The following is a 19,767-nucleotide window of genomic DNA, read 5'->3' on the forward strand; positions in this document are numbered from 1 at the left end:
GATTCATTTTACTTCTTCATTTTGGAGACCCCTCCCCGAAATGGACCCCCGACTCACTTCAGGGAACAAAACTATGCATGCTTAATAGCCTTTTTGTCAATTAGCATATGAAGCAGAGCAGAGGAAGTGACAGGGATATGAATATGCATTCATATTTTGTGTATTTCAAGACTTCTGTAAATAAAAGGGCTTTGTAATACCTGTGATTTTGGCAGTGCACAATAGGGAATTATCCCACGTACTGCCCAGTGTCTCAATACACATACACTTTCTAACTTTAAACTGTTAGAGAGTTTTTGTCTGTCTCAGTTGGATATTGATATTAGATTGATATTCATATTTTAGTAAATCAGCATCAGCTTTGATGTAAAAAAAAAAATGCCAGGCATAGTTGGAGGCATAAAAAAATCCCCAAACCAAAACACACCCGCCCCCCAAAAAAATCTCAACCCAGAGGTTTTATTTCTGGCTCGGGAACACAGTGTTTGAAAGGGTGTAGTAAACTCCAGAAGTAGCATTGGTTAAAAGAAGTGAGGAAGGCACTGTCCTAAAAGTCTTTAACTTCTAGAGGTTTTTCTTCAAGGCTGTAAGTGAAATAAGCCAGCTACTGATGATGGAAGGATGCTGGTGATGAAATGAGGGAAAAATGCATCTTCAGGTGGTTGCACATGGCCAGCTGATGCTCTGCAGATCTGGTGTTCAGGATTGTGGGGGTTTTGGTGGGTGGGGATAGGGGTTTGCCTACTCACAGAATTTTCCATTTTGTTTGTTTCTATTTGAGGATGAGACCTGTCATTAATTCTGGTTGATGATTATTTCTTTAGCCTTACTTCTTTCCATGAAATGCGACACCCCGCCTCCAGCCCTAGGCAGCAAGTGAGGGCATTGCTGATTGCTTCTGTGGAACTCAGAGCAGGCCAAAAAGATCCTCTCAGGCTTCTGGCAGGAGGACTTTTGGGATGGATTTAAGCTGATTTGAGGCATTCTGGACAACCCTAGTAGTAGAGGTGCTATACCAGTACTGTTGATAAAATATTGGTGACTGCAGGGGCTGTGGAGGTTAGTCAGGATCAATAAATTCACTTAAATTGAGGTGAAAAACCCACTGCACTGCTAATGGAGCCTTGAGCAGACTTCAACAGTGCACAGCCCCTTAGGGACTGATGTGTACTCTGGAGTAAATTCCATTTTTCAAGCCTTCTCTTGAAAAAACCAAAAAGATTTTCTAGAAGCAGAACTTCTGTGCACTTTTAAGTGCAGTGCTCTGAGCTGTGACCCAATGCTGATGTGAATGTTTTGCAGCTTGTCAGATCTACAGATGCCAGCTGTCACCAGAGTGACAGTCAGTGCCCTGAAAAGAGGTGGGGACAGAAAAGTAGTGGCAGGAGTCACTCAGTATTTCATTTTAAAGCCCAGTGTTACAGGTTAGAGTTCTGAGTTAGAGTTTATGCATGCTGTGTTACATGCAGCGTGCCTCAGTAATTAAAATGCCAGTACCAGTGCAATCCCAGTACAGGCTGCATATTTTGTAAATGGAACAGATGTATTTGAAATAAACCCTGCTCAGAGGAGAAGTCTGACAACAAGATTCTCTCTGGGCAGCCTGTTCCAGTGCTCAGTCACCTGCACATTAAAGAAGTTTTTCCTCATGTTCAGGGGCAGGATTCCTCCCTGACCTGCTGACAATGTTTGGGGATGGAGGGAGGGAAAGTGCACCACAGGATGCCATTGTACTTCTTGGCTTCCAGGACACACAGCTGCCTCATGGACAGTTTTTTGTCCACCAAGACCCCCAGGTCCTTCTCCACAGAGCTGCTTTCCAGCAGCTTGGCCCCCAGCCTGTATTGGTGCATGGGGTTATTCCTCCCCAGCTGCAGGACCTTTAGGCCTGTGATGAATTTCAGGCAGTTCTTTTCTGCCCATCAAGACTGTCATGCTATGAGAGGTGAGAAAACCTCTGCTTTTAGCAGAGATAGCTGTGCCTTATTTATAGTGTTACACACAGCCCACACACCTGCCTTCCCCTTTGGCACTGAAAATTTGGTCCCAGAACTGGGAACATTTATTCCTAGGTTCTGCACGTAGACAGGCTGACCATAAATGACACAAAGAGCAGAGTTTTGAGACAAAAGTTGTCTGTGTGTGTTTTTTGGCCAGCAGCTGCACTGGGACCAGTAGCTACAGAGCTGTGATCCGGCAGAGGGAGGCAGACACACACTTGTTGGCGTGTCACAGTTTGTCACATTCAGCACCTTCATCTCTGTGTGTTTAGGTGCTGATGTTTGAAGTGTTTTTGAGAGTGTTTGCTTTGGAGAAGAAAATATTGTGCTTATCTAGCCAGCAAAATCTCTAGTGACAGCATTCCCTCCACTTCTTCTCTAAATACAAACATCACAGCTCTTTGAAAGTCTTTGCTAAGGATAGTGAATTGAAATGATGGAGTCTGAGGACAGCTAAAATATTCTCATATTACTGGCAGTAGTAGTTAGACTGCAGTGTTAATGACAATAACTACTGATACTCAGAAATGTGTGTGTGTGAATTCCTGTTTTCATACAAGTTGCTCCAAATATCTGTAAAAGCCACAAAAGCTACAGTTCTTCCCCTTTTACGCTAAATTTTGGTATCAGTTAAAATACCCCAGATTTTCATTGCTGATGTATCATGAAAGCTCATAGAAAAAAGCTGGATTTAACAATAATGTGTTGTTTAAAATGTATACTAATAAATCACATTATTGCACACAGTTGAGAATTGTGTTGGTGTTCAAGCATGAATATTCTGCCATCTCTTCTTTTTATTTTAGGTTCTCTTAGCTGAGTTGTCTTTTTTTCCTGCCTTTTATAGCCAATTTCATTGTATTGGAGTTCCTGGTTGGTCCAGTAATATATTTTATACCAACTTCCTGCTTTTGGCTCCCAAATTCCCAGCCTTTTTCCCTGTCATTCAGATTCTCCAGCAAAATTTTTTCTCCTGTATTTTCTCCTTGCCAGAGGAAATGCTTCTAAAAACCTCTCCAGGAGCTGCTGTGCTCCCAAAACCTGTGTCTGCAGCTGTGACCCTCCTGCTCCCCTCCTTCCTTTCTGCTCCTGGTGCTTCTTGTCTCTCACATTTGGGACATTTTTTGGTGCTGTTTCTCGATGAGAAGCAGGAGAGCCCCACTCTCCTGTGTGGGAATGATTGTCCTGCCTCTGATTTGCCCCTTGTTTCTGTTTGTGCTGGTGCTGTTCCACCCAAGCCTGATTTAGACGTGTGACCTCCACCACACAGAAAATGCAAATAATTTCATTAATTACTAATTATTCATCACCAACAGAAATTTTTATTTGCTGTTAACAACGTGTACTTGTTATTCCTCAGTTCCTCCCAGTTTCCATTTATGACCTGCAGGATTTCTCAGTGCAGTTGATTCCAGAAGGATGCCACTCCCTTGCCTGCTGTGTGCCTGGCCTGCCACATTGTCACATCACAGTGATGCAAACCCAGTATGAAGTGGGCTATTTATAAAGTCTCGGAGCACTTTGGCAGCAAACTTATAATTAACAGAGAGCAACTAATTAACAATTATACCATTTGAAAGAGGTGTTAATTGACAAGTTTTTTAAGAGGTGAATTTTCAATTGAAATACAGAATTAACCAGAGACTTAGAGCCTGAAATAGAAATTTGGACTGATTAACAGAAATGCAAAAGAAGTGCTAGCTGTGTAAGAAATGACTTTTTAATTTTCCCTTCAGTGCCAGGTTTAGGATCTGAAGATGTGCTGTTTTGCCTAGAAGGAATAAATCAAACTATTTTTCAGTAGTGTTGTTTTAGTCTTGCAGTGTTTATGGTTGTAGTCTATCACAAAAATTGGAGATTTTGGCAGAGGAGCCATGACTGCCTCTGATGATTTCTGTGCCACTGAATTCAAAATTCCTGCCTTATTTGAAGAACACAACAGGAAGTTTTCTGGAGGACAGGAGTTGCTTAAAGGAATTCAAGCCTGGTAACTGGGGAACCTTTTTATGTTCTGGGGATTTTCTCCTCTTTGCCATTTTGTCCTGTTCTATGCAGTGCTGGGAATGGGAATCTGGTGGTTTCAGGAATGGGTTAGATGTTGCATTCTTAGCAGAAATGGAATAAAAGCAGTATTAAAAACTGATCTACCTGCAGGCTCTCTGAAAATTTCCCTTGAAATTCCGTGGGTTTATGCATTTTATCTTCTGCATGAATATGTGTAGGATGATGGAGAAGAAATGAGATTGTTTTGATAGAGCAGAGTAATGTCTGCATATTTATTGAGCAGGTAAATACTTTGATTAGCTGTGTTTGTATCTGAGTTAACAATGTGTGTTTTTTCTTGAAACATGAATCTTTGTCAAACCCTGATAGTTCTCTCCAAATTTATCTCTAGAATGATCTCATTTTTAAAGTTTAATTTCATAGTCTGTCTCTTTTCAGGAGACTACATTGTTTTAGCTGTGTACTTGGCAATTTAAAGGAAATAATGAGATCTCCTGTGAAATGAGAAGGCTGAATTCCACTGAGCTTTAGACAAGAGATCTGGCTTCAGTGCTACTGAAATGAGTCATCACAGCAGGTGAGGTTGCTCAAAAAAGGCACAGTTCACCACATAAAAAATTAAAGAGATCCCAATCCATGCCAGCTTTGAAAGAATAGAAGTCATGAATAGTCCTGAAGGCAGAATCACATCTTGCCCCTGGCTGCTATTATGCCACACTCCCAACACCTTCTGAAATTCCTATTGTAGAATGATTTAATTTTGGCTCAATAAGCACTACTAGCCTTGGCAATAATAAAGTTTACTTAGCAATATTCAAACGGGTTGCATATTTTCCTTTTTCCTGTTTTGAATTGAGAGGCACTGAGAGGCAATGTACATGTCAGCCAAATATTTTTCTTCATGTGTTGGGAATTGACACCGTCCTAGATCTGTGCATTTTTAGATGGTGCTGTGTCTTTATGGGACACAAAATGAGTACACAGAAGCTTGGTAAGTTTAAAGGAGGAAAAGACCCAGTTTCATTTAAAAATCTGGTATTTATAGAATTACAAATGTGACTGTGGATTGGAGGATGCAATTACCACCTCTCCAACCACAATGGTCCAAAGATCAGTCATTTCTCTCTATCTACAGAGAGATTTGTAAACTATTCTGTTTGTACCTGAAATTGTGTGGGAACTCTGACTCTCAAATATGTAAACATTATCCGAAAGCTAAAGAAGTTTCATGAGAACTTTAAAACTTTCAAAAAAACTATAAAAGAAAACACTTTTAAAAATCACAGCAACAGTGGTGTGTGACCTATGGGTCTCAAAATTTATTTGGGAGGCTTTAGGCATCTAAAATTCATATGTATTTCACTGTGAATATACATATGCTCATAACTTAATTCAAATAGGCATTAACCAAAAAGCCTTTTCAGGAGTCTGTAAGATTTGTTCTTTAATAGTTTACACTGTAATTAGAGACTAAGCATTGTGCTAAAAGCTTACCACATCTTTAAGGGTCAGTAATGTTTTTTCAGAGCTGTGTGAGTATCATTGGCAAGTAAAGAGAGGATTTTTTCCAGACTTTGCAGTAGCTTCTGTGAAAGATGTTTTATCCTGGTTATCCTCGAGATTAGAAGTGCTGCAGTTTGGAGATGTAGATGGTTTCTAATTATGGCATCAGAGGAATGTGAGTGGTCTCTGATTCACTGGGGAGACTCTTCAGAGCTGCAACCTGTCCTGTCAAGGAATGTGCAATCTTTGCTACTTCCATTAACTAAGGATAGTGGAAACTGCCTCGTGCCAAACAGAAAAGCAGTGGTTGCAGCTGAAACTCTATTATAATGGTACAAGGGGTTTCATTCAGAGTCATTTTCATCACACAGCATAGCCGATTCAGAGCAGAAATGGAGAAATCCAGTATTTCAGAGCAATATGCCTCGGCTCACTCTTACTGGTGCCATGCACTGCTGAAGAGAAATTATGAGTAAAGTAGCATTTTCTTTGAAGCCAATTAAGGCTGCTTTATTAAAGTGTCCAAAAAATGTGTGTGGTTCATAAACAGGAATAGCAGCTGGTGTCTGTTGACTGATTGGTTAACTTTCTTCTGTTATCGGCTTAACTTTGCTTAAAATACATTTTCCCTGAAGCATTAGTATTTCTAGGGCTTTTTACTGTTTAGGCAGGTGTGTTACTGTAAATTTTCTGTTGCCTCTTGAAAAATTGTTTTCATATCCCTGCTATTGACTCATTTGGACAACAATTCAATGGCCTCATCCAATTTTCAATTAATCCTGAGACACCTCTGCTATTTTCTTACTTTCAGTACTAAATAAAAGCAAAAATGTGAACAGGTCATCTCATTTAAGCACATTTCGGGCAGAGGGAGGGAAAATACAGTGAGCATTGCCACACACTCACAAAACTATTAAATGAGGCAATTGCCTGTGCAAATGACCTGGAGGGAGAAATAAGAGCAGGGAAGACATAAGGAAGAGGAGTCCTGCCAGGAGCAGAAGGTATCCCTCCAGAGTGCTGCTTTCTAAAAATCACATATATGGGCAACCTGGTATATTCCAAAAGAAAATGGAAAGTCTGGTCACAAGAGTTTGCCTAAGACCTGTGGCTAAGTCCTGGAGAGGGAACAGCAGCTGTGGCTTGTGGATGCCACTGTCCCACCTTGCAGGGGATGGTGGAACAGGGGGCTCCTCCCTGAGCAGGGCTAGAAGATATTGCTTGATAATGGGGAAAAGAAGGCTGGACAATTTCAAAAGTGGGTGTGGGTTATCATTGCCTGGCTGTGGGTTATTTTGTGCCTCACTGTTTGTTTGAAATGTGCTGGACACCTGTGGCACATTTTCCTTCCTGGCTCTTGATAAAGTTTAAACCATGAATATGAAGCCACAAGCCAATCCAAACCAAGCTAACAAGGCTGGGGCTAAGTGTCACTTTAAGGCACTGGCTAAGAAGGCTTTCTCCTTTACAGCTCACATGAAACTTGGCTAAAAATAATCTTTATCTCAATTACAGGGAAGTGGCTCCAGCACTGGAGGCTGGCTGGATTCTCACCCCCGTGGAGCTGTGCCAAAGATCAATCACACCTCCTTTGGTGCCAGTGCCATTGCTGTGGGTGATGTTCGTTAAGGGATCATCAAAGCTGGATCGTTTACAAATAATTGCTGTGTACTAATTGGTTAATGAGCGGCATCCTCTCATTCATTTGCTGAACTTATAGGACTCATATTTATCAAATACCTTGCACTCAGAGCACATATTCCAGCTTTGATACAAGAGGTGTTTTTTTTCCTGAAAGGATCACAAATCTAACTCAAACAGCATCCATCCCACGAACATATTTGTGGGGTAAACAAGCAAACCACATCCAACAAAGCCAGAGGAAATGCATCACAAATGAAACAGGATGCAGCTGGGAGAGGGTGTCATGAAAGCAAACGTGGGCTCAGCAGATTGGGTATTTCTAATTAGCCCTGAATGGTTCATTGTCATGCCTAGGTAGGTAGGTAAATGTGTAGTGCTTTGGTGGTGGTGGTTCTTGGTTGTTGCTGCCAGCAGATGTCTCTCTTGATTATTGCACAGCACTGAACTGAAATCTGATGCGCTGCTGGTGGGCAGCAGGGAAGTGCCTCATTCCAGCCCTCCCCAAGAGCTGCAATCCTGCTCTGTGCAGGGATGCATCGAGGTGAGGCACCCAAGGGTGAACATGCACCAATGTCACCCACACCTGTGCCAGTGCCACGAAAAATAATAATGAAGTGATGCGCTTTAGGAAAGACAATTTGAGAAATATCTCATTTGGTTTGCTTAAAAAATATTACAGAAAGAAGTGAGGGCTCAGACACGGCTTGGATAATCTAGCTGAAGGAAGAATCTTTTACTTAAAGCTGAGAGAAAACATCTCTGGTATAATAATGAAATTACTCAAGTGCCATTTTAGATCATTTTCCCCAGTTCATGTTCTGAGCTGAAAGAATAAAGTAATCTAAGTAGGGGTGGCAAATGGATGTTATAACCTTTTCCATTTCTGACTGTGGGAGTCCAGGGCTTCCCTCTGGCTGCCCTGGCAGGTCTGGGACCCTGGCAGGGGTCAGGAACCCCCCTGGACAGAGCCCCCAGAGACACTGGCTGTGATCTCTGTCCATGGAAAAGAGTTTTCGATCTTACAGGATGAATTACAAGCTATGAGTGTTTGATATGAATAATAATTAAGTGTGGCACGGGTGCAAAAGTAAAATTTTAGGATTCTAGATGAGGGGTCCAAAGGGGACAAGATGGAGGAAATTGGGTGTGCCTTGTCCTTTTCCTCCTTCTCCATGCCCTCCATGTCTCACTGTGGTGTTGGCATTTTTCTGTTGGTTCAGGCTGGGGACACACTGTCCAACGTAGGTGACAGATATTGGCACGTTATTGTAAATCCAGCCCAGGGAGTTTCTGGTATTTAATGTTTGTCACATCCCACTGAGGGCAGAGCCCCACACGCTGCCCTGCAGGACAGAGCTGGGCAGGGCAGCAGAACATGTGAGAGATAAACAGAATAAACAACCTGGAAACCAGCACAGACCAATTATGGCTTCTGCTTTGGCAGGGGGCTGAGAGACAGAGACTTTCTACAATCTCAAAATCATCAATAGCTCAGATTCTGACATCTGACCTTTGCAAATACTGAAATAAGTTCTTGATGGAGAAAGTGTGATTTGAGGAGTAGTTTGAGCAAAGTGGAATTCTTCTGAGGCTGGTGTACAGTAGGCAAAAGCCTTTCAGGGGTGGCTGCTGAAGTGCTGAGAAGATGAAGGCAAGGCTAAAGTTGCCTTTTATCAGTAGAGGGACAGGTCAAAGATGTAATATGTTTGAAATTCCAGCTGCCCTGGTGGGTGACAGAAATTCTGATGTGTTGGAAAGGATGTCAGAGAGAAAGGGAGAGAAGTCAACGTGGAGGTTTTCTCGTTATGGAACAGAGCTTGGCGAGTAAATGTGGAAAGTAATTAATTAGTATATGTTGCAGAAGAAGTGGTCTGAAAATAAAGATTAAACCAGACAAGCATTCACTAGGGACTTTCTCTTTGGTAGCAGAGCCTGGTGCTGCAGCCTGCAGCTGAGATAAAGGTTCACAGGAAGGATAAGGAACTTTGGAAATGGGAGGGATTATTGAGAGGGGAAAACAGGGCAGTGGAAAGGGTCCAATTTTACAATGCCAATTGCAAACAGGGGTGGTGTGTCCAAGCAAGCATGTGCAGCATTAGCAGGCTCTTAAAAATACATCTTACTGAAATGCAAATGCACTTCACACCCTGCTCCCTCAAGAATGGTCGAGGTGGAGAGCGGTGAGGGCAGAGACTTATTTTTCTCGAGGTAGAACCAAGGAATTCTCCCCAGTGATCCTCTTCAGGTGCAACATGAGCACATTGCTGGAGTGGAGGATCTCATCTGCCCCCTGACATCAGTGTTCAGTGCAGCAGGATGTTTTCTTTTCAGATAGGCACTTCTGGAGACTCAGAAATGAAGCCTGATAGAATCCCTAAAGAAACCTGCTGTGTGTTTTTAAAGTGGTGTGCTTTTTTTTTGTTTTCTTTCTTTTTTTTTTATTTTTTTTTTTATTTTTATTTTTTTTTATACAAACCCTTTAGGAAACTGTGCCACATCTCCAAAAGAATAGCTGCTTCAGAAAAGCTCTGCTAGAAATAAATTCTTTTATTGTGTTTTGTATTACTTTTCAAGTTCTTTTAGTTTCCTTTATGAAAAGCTATTTTTCTTTCATTGTGAGAGTATTTCTCAGGGAAATACATATCTGATATCAACAGATTCCACACTGGGTTGTTTCAGGGATATTTGTAGTTTCTGATGGCACAACTTCCATTATAGGGAAAATGAAAGTTCTCATTTTCTAATGTACCACACAGTGTAAGAACAAAGAGGCCCTTGGTAACTTTGCAACAAAGAAGAGGGGAGAGAGTCTTATTTCCAAGCCTGTAAGCAGAGATTTTTTGAGTGTAGAATCCCAGATATGCAAAAGGAAGAAGAATCCTGGATTTTTAGGCAGATTACCTTTAAGGTGAAGGTAAATCCATTTTCCCAGCTGGCTTTGAAAATGTCAATTGTGGGGTTTTCCTTGCAAGTCTAACCTTTAAGCTGCTGCATCCTGTTGCTCTGCATACCCCCGGAAATAGTGGGACATCTCTCTCCAAACACAAATTGATTTTTTGGAAACTGTTCCTGCACAGCTGCTCAGACCTTATTCCACTTGCGTGCATGATTGTTAGAGTGAATTCTGCATAAAATGATGACTGTTGGTTTTGGTGATAGGAAAGGAGAAATAATTGCTGATAAATAATTGGGTTAAATTGCTTATCATTGCATTAACATTGTTTTACTGAATTGCTGTGCTTTGCTGGGGAGGGAGGAACTTTCACCATGTTCTGTGGGAGTCCAAGGCCTTTAGCTCTGAGTAGCAATCTGCCTCTGGAATCAGGATAAGTGATTAAGGGCACTGGAGTCATAACATTCCTGTTTTGTCAGCTTTGCCTGGATATCATGAGGTTTTACCCTCTCTGAATAGCAGGAGTGTGGATCAGCCCATGTTCATTGCTGCTGTGGATTTTGTGACATGGGGAGTGGTGTCTGGGCTTTAAAAAATGGATGGCCAATTAATTTATGGCTGTTAACAGCACTGCTGTTTGCAGAGGTGGGGGAAATATTGTTCAAACAAAGCTCAGAATCCCTGCTGGTTGCATCTAAATGGCAAAATTAGGATTGTTTCTGCTTTTCTCTAGTGCTGCACAGCAGGTACCAGACACAAATCTTCTTTTTCATCTTGTGGTGCCCTCAGTGTTGGAAGGTCTGATCTGCACTGGTCACTCCATGCATCCTGCTCTGAGCAAGCAGGAGGATGAGGTGGCCTCTGGTGGCCTCATCCCACATAAATAATCCCACTAAATAAAGTTCTGTGAGCATTTTCTATGCTAAGAATCAATTTTCTGTCCCCTTTCTGGTGATGGCAACTATGCAAACAAGTTGTGCATCATTGGTGGTCCTTTGCTGCTTTGTTAGTAAATAGAATTTTGCAATCAATTTAGTCTAAATGTTATATTGCAGTTGAAGTGAGTGGGAATATTTTTATTGGGAGCAAAAAGGTTTAGGTCAGACTTTCTAAACTTATTGTAAACATAGCAAAAATCTCAATTTTTATGTAAATGCACTTAAAAAGGTATCCTTTACTAAAATTACCTTTTTCCAGGGAGGAGAAGCCTTTCTGGAAAATGGCATAAACCCCTCATTTCATGTGAAATGTCTAATTAAATCAGCTTTGAAAGCTACTTAGATGGTTTAAGTAATTTATGCTGATTGATATTAAAAATCTGTATGTTTTTCACCATCTGAGATTTTGTTTATATTTTATTTATGAAGCAAAAGTAGATATACGTCTGGATATAGACACTTGCATTTACATTATTTTAATACCCCAATCTATTTTTTGATTTCAGTGTTGCACAAAAATATCAAGTTAAAATAAGCCTGATTTTAAAAGCCTTGTTCTATTACTTATACAGTGACATTAGAAAGATAATTTCTGTAATATTTTGTCAAGTCTTTTATGTAGCATCTAAAATTTACTTTTGAATTATTTGATTATATGATTCCTAAATAGTACCAGAAGTGTGATACAAAGCAAGACACAAAAATTGCTAAACTAAGGATGTAAGTATTCTAGGTTTCATTCACATTAAGATGTATCTGAGTAAATATTATTTCTTTGACCTTCATAAGTGTGTTGTATATATTATATTTATTTGATTTTTATCTGTGTATATAAACTTCATGTGATACTATACTCCAGTAACTTTTGCCTGAATAGTTCTGCAAAATTTAATAAATATATGCTGCAGTCAATTTATCCTGATTTGTTATAATTCATCTGAACTTTCTTTGTCATTTTAGGCTGAAGCACCCAAAACTCCTTGTTATAAAACTTTTTATTTTTTTAAAGTGACTGTGAAAATTGGTTGAGTAATTGCAAAATGATTGAAATGCACACAATTGCATGCGGTGTCTGCCTATACAATTAATGCAGTATTTAGAATTTACAGCTGTAATGCAGATCAAAGCAAACCCACTGGTTATTTCTGTGGTTGTAATGAGATATACTACAGGGAAATGTATTCTAAGGTTGCTGCTTCTCATAGGAAGGAACACAGCATTTGTAATGAAGTCTTTCCAGGGAAAAAAAAAAAGAAATCTGCATAGTTAATGTGGTGTTTTCCTTTTGGGCAATACCCTGATGCCTCAGGTTTTGGCTTTTCTATTTTTCACATTCTGTGCTGCTTTAGTGTGTGGGTCTGGGCCTCACATGAGGGGATGCTGAGCTCTGCACAGAGCAGAGACACAAAACAATTCCTTCTCCAGCTGGGCACCAAGGACAAATGATCCAAATCTCAGCCCAGGAGCACAAACAGCGTGGGCTGGAGAGAGAAAAACAAGCAGGATGGGGCTGCCTGGGCTGAAGCTGGAATGGGACAATGAACTCCAAGGTGCCAATGGAGCAGAACTGATCCCAGGGAGAGCCCCGGGAGCGCTCGTGCATTTTGGGACATTTTGGGTCATTTGGGTGCAGCCCTGGCTGGGCTCTGGTGCTGCCCAAGGTGGATCCATGGAGGAGATCCTTTTAATCAATCCTTGCTTTGTTCTTTAGCTCTGTCCAGCCTCTGTTCCAGGTCAGCCTTGACAAGGCATCACCCAGTACACAGCAAGTCACAGATGTGTTTGAGAACATCCAGGGAACTCTGAGGAGGCAGTGGGAGCTGTGGGGTTTGAAGGTATGAGGATGGCAGAGGGCCCTGTCTGTTCCTTCATGCAAAGAAAACCTGACCAGGATAAGTAGTCATCTTGCATTTTAAAACAGGAAAAAAAAAAAACAAAAACCAGCAAAACCCCATTTTTTTAATGATAGGAATGATACCTTGGGTTTTAAGTTTTTCTGTTCTGATTTGGTGTGCAGCTTTTAGCTTTATATTAAGTTATTACTGGTACCTTTTCACGGGGTGGGGAAGACAAGACAATTCTATTCCAGCTGGAGACTCAAGCACAGTCTCTTCAAACTTCAGGCCCAAAGCATAAACATGGTGAGAAGAGGAGGGAAAGCAAGCAAGCAAATAAGGAGGATGAAACTTCATAGTTTGAATCTATTAACTGGAAAGTTGGCTCCTGTGTACAAATGGACTAAAACTTATAAAAATGTGAGATCTCCTGACCAAGCCCTCTTTTGCTTCCATCTTGGAGCCATCTGGGCAGATCCATGACTGCCAGGTACTGCCGGGGTGTGGCCTTGGAAGGCTCTTCAATAAATCTCCACTTTATTCCTCTTAACTCTGTCTAGCCTCTGTCCCAGATCCTTAAGGCATCAGGAATAGCCTTGGAATATGGGAATTTTGATTCAGATTTGGGGCATGTTGCTGAGCTTTATTCTAAGGTGCTCCTGAACATCCAGAGATGTTCAGGGCTCTGTTTGCTCCTGTGCCATTTTTGGGCTGTTTGAGGCTTCTTGGAGCAGTTGTGCTGCAGTTCCCCTTTGTCCTGGCAAACTTTCACTTCTGTTCTGCTTGGGAATGTGACACTTAGGGATGGCTTAGAACCTGCAGTGTGATCAGTACGAGTTTCTGTGGTTTTTATGGCTTCATTCACACTGCAGCTACTTCGTAGTGCCTGTGCTGATTCCCAGGTTGTTGCTAGATGCATTTTAAGCAATTACCCTTTTTTTTTTTTCCCCCTGAGTGTTTTTAAAGTGAGAAGCCAATTGTCTCTCTCTTTTTTTTTTTTTTTTTTTTTTTTTTTTTGCTGCAATTAGGATCAAATGAGGCAGCTGAATTCAGCAGCACCAAGAACCTAATACTGCTCTGTTTTGATGTGACATGTGACAGGCATGTTTCATTCAATTGTTAAAATGTGTTAAATTTTCAAGAGCAGAGCCAGGGCCCATCCCTCTATCAATGCAGCTACCTTGGCTGCTTGCCTGGCTAGAGCTGGAATCTATACTCATTTCACAGCATGCCAAGTTACTAAATCAGAATTTAACCCAGAAGGAATTTGCAAGAATCAAAAGCAAAAGATGTGGTGGCATCAGCTACCAGTTCCCATCTGAAAGACACGATCTGTAAAACTGCAGAAAAAAAATGAGAAATAGGAAAGACAAAATTCCTGCCCTGAGCTTTGTATTTCACTCTCCTGCAGCCTTGCACACGCAGCCTTTGCTGTTGTTCCAGCTGAATGGGAATAACGCACATGAAAATACAGAATACAGCCACTGTCGTCCTCCTTTCCTGCCAGCATTGCTCCCTTCTTCCTGAGGAGAACTGAGGTCTGACTGACATCCTGAGCAGCATTTTATCCTTTATCCTTTATGCCTTGTGGGCCACAGATGCCTTTTGTGAGAGCTCCTGGGCTGTGGCCCCCGGGGGTCACGGGGTCCCTGCGTGTCTGGCAGTGGTTCTGTCTGCAGCACTGGGGCTGAAATGCTGAGGATCAGCCACAACCTTCCCTTCCCAAGCAGTGTCTGGAGACTCACTGGGACCCGGGGCCACTCTGTGTGAGGATTACCTTGGATTAAAGGAGGATACATGCCTTTATTTCCCATTAAATTTTCAGGAGGGGGCTGCTGGAGGGTTGCTGTGATGGGAAACCACTTTTCTGTGGCAGGCACATTTCTCTCCCTCTCAGGATTTTTCATGGAGGCGCACGGAGAGAAATGAAAGAGAAAACAATTTCTGTTTCTGCTCCTTGTTTTTCCCATGTGGAATGTGTTTGGAGAATTGTTTACCTAGGGTGAGTGCTTGGTTGGATTCTGGTGAGGATTGTTTGAGCCTGATGGCCAATCCAACCCACCTGGGGCTGGGCTCTCAGAGAGGTTCACGAGTTGTGTTAGAGTAAGTAGCATGTAGTTTTAGTATCCTCCTTTTATATAGTACATTAATGTATTTTAGCATAGTTATAATAAAGAAATAATTCAGGCTTCTGAATTGAGTCAGACATCGTCATTTCTTCTCATTGGGTTTAAAGCATTTACAATACTTTTCCATTTCCAGCCTGCTCTGCAGCTGACTGGGGCTCAGGGCAGTGAGGTTATGGACACTGCTGGAACATGGGGAGTTATGCACCTTCCTGAATTTCTGTTCCAATTTTCCATGCATGACATACCACAGCAGTGTCCTGTGTGTGTGGGAATGAGCAGCCCAGCACACAAACTGGCTCCCAGCTGGGAACTGGGCTTTACATCCCACTCCAGTGGCCCAGCCATGGCCCAGTTTTCTGTGTAGATGCATCCCAAGTGGTGGAATTGCTTGTCCTAATGTTTAATTTTCTCTGGTTTTGAGAGGGTTTTTTCCCTGGTCTTTATTTAAATCTGTGTTTCCTTGAATTACTTCTAGATTGCATTCCTGTAATGTGAGAGGTTTCCCCAAGTTTGTGTTATTAATTTATGAGCTACCTCCCACTGAGACTGTTCCCTGCAGAGTCAGAACTCTTTTTTTTTTTATTACAAGAGAGACTGAAATCCTTAAATGAAACTTTGATAAAAGGAGAACTATAAAATAAGTACAATTTTTAAAGAGAAGAATTATTTCCCCTGTCTTCTGCTATCAGAATGCTCAATGCTCGATTTCCAAAACAGGGAGTTTGCAATCTCTAGCACTCCATAACAACTGCAGGTCCCAAAAGATCAATAATAAACAAGCATTTATAGTCAAATCTGACAATTTCATTTTTAGAAGGAACTCTTTGTGTGCAGAGAATGAATCTCTGCTGTTTAATTTAATATTTATTGTCTGGCTGCCTGTCTCCCTTTGCTTTAGTGATGCCAAGAGGAGTGGGCCTTACTGATATTTTTGTCTTTGCTTCCTGATGCTTTAAAAATAACTAAATAATAAATTAAATATGGAAGTCTGGGTACTGGGCTGTGTTGCTTGTTACTGTCATGTTTATTTTCAGTAGCCTAAACACAAATGACATTGTATTCCAGCAGATCAAGGAAGGTACAGCTTTTGATAATAATAATAATGATAATAATAATGATAATAGTAATGATATAGGGGAGAAATCCCCCTGCACATTTCCTTCTCCATGTGCTGATTTGCCTGTTCACACTGACAATACTTGTAGTCTCTGTGTTTGTGCAGTGTCTGGCACACCTTGACTTTGATATCTCAGCATTTATTATTGATAACTACAATACCATGTTCAAGAATGTAGGGTGTATAAGAAACAAATCAGTTTTTAACTCCTCTTTAAAGATCCTGTTTTGTTTCCTCTCTGATCTGCAAACATTTCAAGGCACTTAATATTATGTGTTATTAAAAATTCCTGGGAACAGAGTTACCATCATCCACTCTAGGTTTATCTAAAAATAGCAGAATTCTGAAAAAGAAAAATAGTTCTTGAATCATAAATTGAGTAAGGAACGAACCTTTGTAATACTTATGATGTAGCTCTAGATGTTAGGACTTTATCAAAATGCACTATTTATGTGGATTCTTTCAGTTCAATGGAGCTAATAAATTAATAATTTTTCATCAGGTCTCTGCTGAATTAAAACATGAAACAGCAATTTTGTTTGGTGACAATATTAGTTACTTATACCAGTCTTGAACATGTTTCTATGACTTTAGCAGCTCCAAGCCACTGCTAGAAAAGTACTCTTCGTGTTAAAGTCCCAGGAGAGTAATGGTTTTCCTGAGTGGGTACTGTGCTCATGCATATTAAGAGCTGCATTTGAATATTTTTGCATACCCTAAAGGACGTATGACAAATGTTGCCCTGTGTATAAATAACCCAGGGGAATAAGGGTTGTCTATGAAGACTTCCCATTTCAAATCCAGCATCTTTACTGTTACTACGGTGAGTGATGCTGTAGAAATGCTTAAAAATAGAGTTGAGAGCTAAAAATTATTTTCTTTCTGGTTGTCCCTATGAAATGTGAGTCACCCTTGCTGCCATGAGACCACAGACACTGAGACCCCAGTCATCAGCAATTATTGCTCCTGTTCTAGCAGGTGCCACCCAGAAAACCCAAGGGTGATGGTGTTTATACTCTTTTATTACCTCGATTTTCTTGCTTCTTTCTCAAGCACGCTGATGGAGCTGTACCAAAAGATGGGATGAAATGCCTTGTTCTGCCATTTGCTTTGCTGGAGGCAGGACTTGAACCTTTTAAAGGCAATTATATAGTCTGTTATTATATGTTATTTACATAAGCACTGGTTTTGTTCAGCTTCTGCCATCAACTCCTCTTCGTACTCCTTCATTTGTAATTCACACAGGTAACATTAAGCATAGAAAATATTAAGAGATATTTCCAAAGCAGAGGACAATCAAATAATTAACAGACGGTGGCAGGAGCAATGCAGAAGGTGGAATAGTCACCCCAGGTATCTTTAAAAAGCTCAGAGAATCCTCTCCTCCTTTCAGGCTTATATTTATAGACTTTACCTCTTGGCTTAGGACACAGGTTACTCTGGCGTTTTTCTTCCTTTTTTCAGTTCATCTGAAACCTTTTTTTTCCCAGCAAAGACTAAAGTTCAAGTAAAACATGACTGTGTACTTGACCTTTTCACTACTGAGCATTGTAGCAGGTTTGGTGGATTCCTGGTATTCTCCCTGGGAGATAAGCCTGGGCGACACAGAGATTTTTTGGTTTTTTTGAGTGAGCTTTTGAATCTTCTGGACAAGAAGGTCCGTGAAATTTTAGAAATTTCAGAGTGGCTGAGGCCAGGTTAATACCTTCAAGACCCTTTTTTATTGTCCTAGTCACATTCACCTTGATGCTTGCAATTAGATTTTATAGGGGAGCATAAAAGTGCATGGAATGGAATGCCAGATTCAAAAATGCATTGCATGGAAAACAGAGTTAATTAATTTTATTGAATATTGACTCAGAAATCTTTTTTTTCTGATTACTCAGTTCTTAATTTTTTCAGTCAAGATGGTCAGAAAAGGAGAAGAAGAGGTGAAGGTATAGCAAACCTTTTCCCCTACTGTATTCATACAGTATTCATACATGTTGTCTGTCTGTAGTGGAGAAAAGTTTTTATATGTCCCAGGTTTTGCATTTATGTCTTCTTTATTTTCTTTTTCCTAAAATTTATTTGGACCATAATAATTTATAGCAGGCTGGATTATGGATAGTGCTAAATCCTGTAGAAACATTCATGAAAAAGCCAGTTCTTTCCCAAAAACCCATTTGTCCAAGTGATTATCACTTGTGTGACAATTATTACTTTACTGCATGTACTCTGCCAGAAGTTATTTTATCCGTTGTGATAGAGCTCACTGCTCTGCACCAGAATAATTTTGTGTATTACACATAATTTATTCCTACCCCAGCACATTATTAATAATTAGCATAATCTGCATCACAGCAATGCCAAGAATTATCAGTTGTAGGCCAGAAAGCTGTTGTGCTCAGTGCTGTTAAAACACATCACGACAGCAGTCCCAGGCAGGACAAGGTTTGCATGGAAAATCTTCATGGCTGAATGGATAATAGGTAGGATTGGAAGCCAGTAATTCTTGTTTTCTAGTTCTGCTTCTGCCACTGATTCACCGTGGGGTTGCTGCCATCAGAGCTACTGCAGATCTCTGTGTGTCTGTTTCCCTTGACACAAAATTGGCATTAATTCCCTGCCACGTTTGGGTGGAGGAGAAGAGCAGACGATGCATTCTGTGTGTGAGAGAGGTTTGCTGTGAGCTTGTAGGAAGGGAGAGCGAGACAGAAATTCCGGCTGGGGGTTCAAGTGAGGGGTCAGTGCTCATCCATCAGGGCCCTGGGGTTATTTCCTGCGGAGCTGCTGCCCAGCCAGGCAGTCCCCTCCAAGGAAGGATTCACAGGACTGCTCCAGCCCACGGTCTGGCCTTTGCATCCTTTGTTTCACTTCGTGATGTTTTTGATGGTTTCACCTCCAGCTTGTTGAATTCCCCCTGAATGTTTGCCTTGCCTTAACTCCCCCTCTTTGGTGTCGGCTGCAGGTTCGTCCATCCTGCTGGTGACCTGGGGTGGGCAGGTCCAGCTCCTCTCCAGCGTGGGCCAGGCTCTTTCCCAGCAGCTACACAAACACTCCAAACCCTGAGAAATCAGCAAACCTGATAAAACCCCTCTGCACAGCGCTCCAGATTCCACACGGGCATTGGTTTTATTCCAGCATTTATTCCAGCTGGCGGCTCTAATGGAAGGATGGGAGCCAGCCCAAGCCCTGGGGTTCGGACCGGAGCATTTGTGTTTGGGCAGCCAGTCTGTCTACAGCTGACAGAGCTCTGAGACAGCTCCGGTGACAGCAGGACCTGTGACAGCAGGTAACAGGAGCTTGAGGGGTACCAAGTGGCCCCACGGGGCAAATTTAATGTGGGAAATGCCAGAGCCAGAGCCCTGGGGGATGCCTGTGGTGTGCAGGGCCACAGGCTGGTGCAGCTTGTGTCTGCAGGAGGGGAAGGGTGATTTTGGAGAGAGGGGCATTCCTTCACCTTGCTAACAGCCTGTCTGCACCAGCCCAAAGGTGATTTACCCAGGGCTGAAGAGTGAGAAGCATCAGAACTCTCAGTGGCAACACTTTGCTCTAAGTGTTAGCCATGCTAAAATGAAGTAAAACTTGATTATACCAACAAAAGCAAGGGAAATGCACAATTTTATATAAAGTCTGATTCTCCTTCCCTCCTTTGTGCTCAAATGTGATTTTTTTTTTTTTTTAAGTGTTTGAGGGGAAGAAGGGAAAGAGGGACATTGTGA

General features: G+C 41.5%; 1 long non-coding RNA gene across 19 annotated transcripts in view; it reads left to right on the forward strand.

Moving 5' to 3' along the window:
- Positions 1–13,243: 13,243 nt before the first annotated feature.
- The window catches only part of LOC110469129 (uncharacterized), a 92,843-nt gene continuing 86,319 nt past the window's right edge, over positions 13,244–19,767 (forward strand). For all 19 annotated transcript variants that reach the window (XR_014955297.1, XR_014955292.1, XR_014955298.1 and 16 more), the window contains exon 1: positions 13,244–19,337. This is a non-coding gene — a long non-coding RNA (uncharacterized LOC110469129). The remainder of the gene's footprint in view (positions 19,338–19,767) is intronic.

The sequence above is a fragment of the Lonchura striata genome, chromosome 5, assembly GCF_050655825.1.
Source record: "Lonchura striata isolate lonStrDom1 chromosome 5, ASM5065582v1, whole genome shotgun sequence".
In the NCBI taxonomy this organism is placed as follows: Eukaryota; Metazoa; Chordata; class Aves; order Passeriformes; family Estrildidae; genus Lonchura; species Lonchura striata.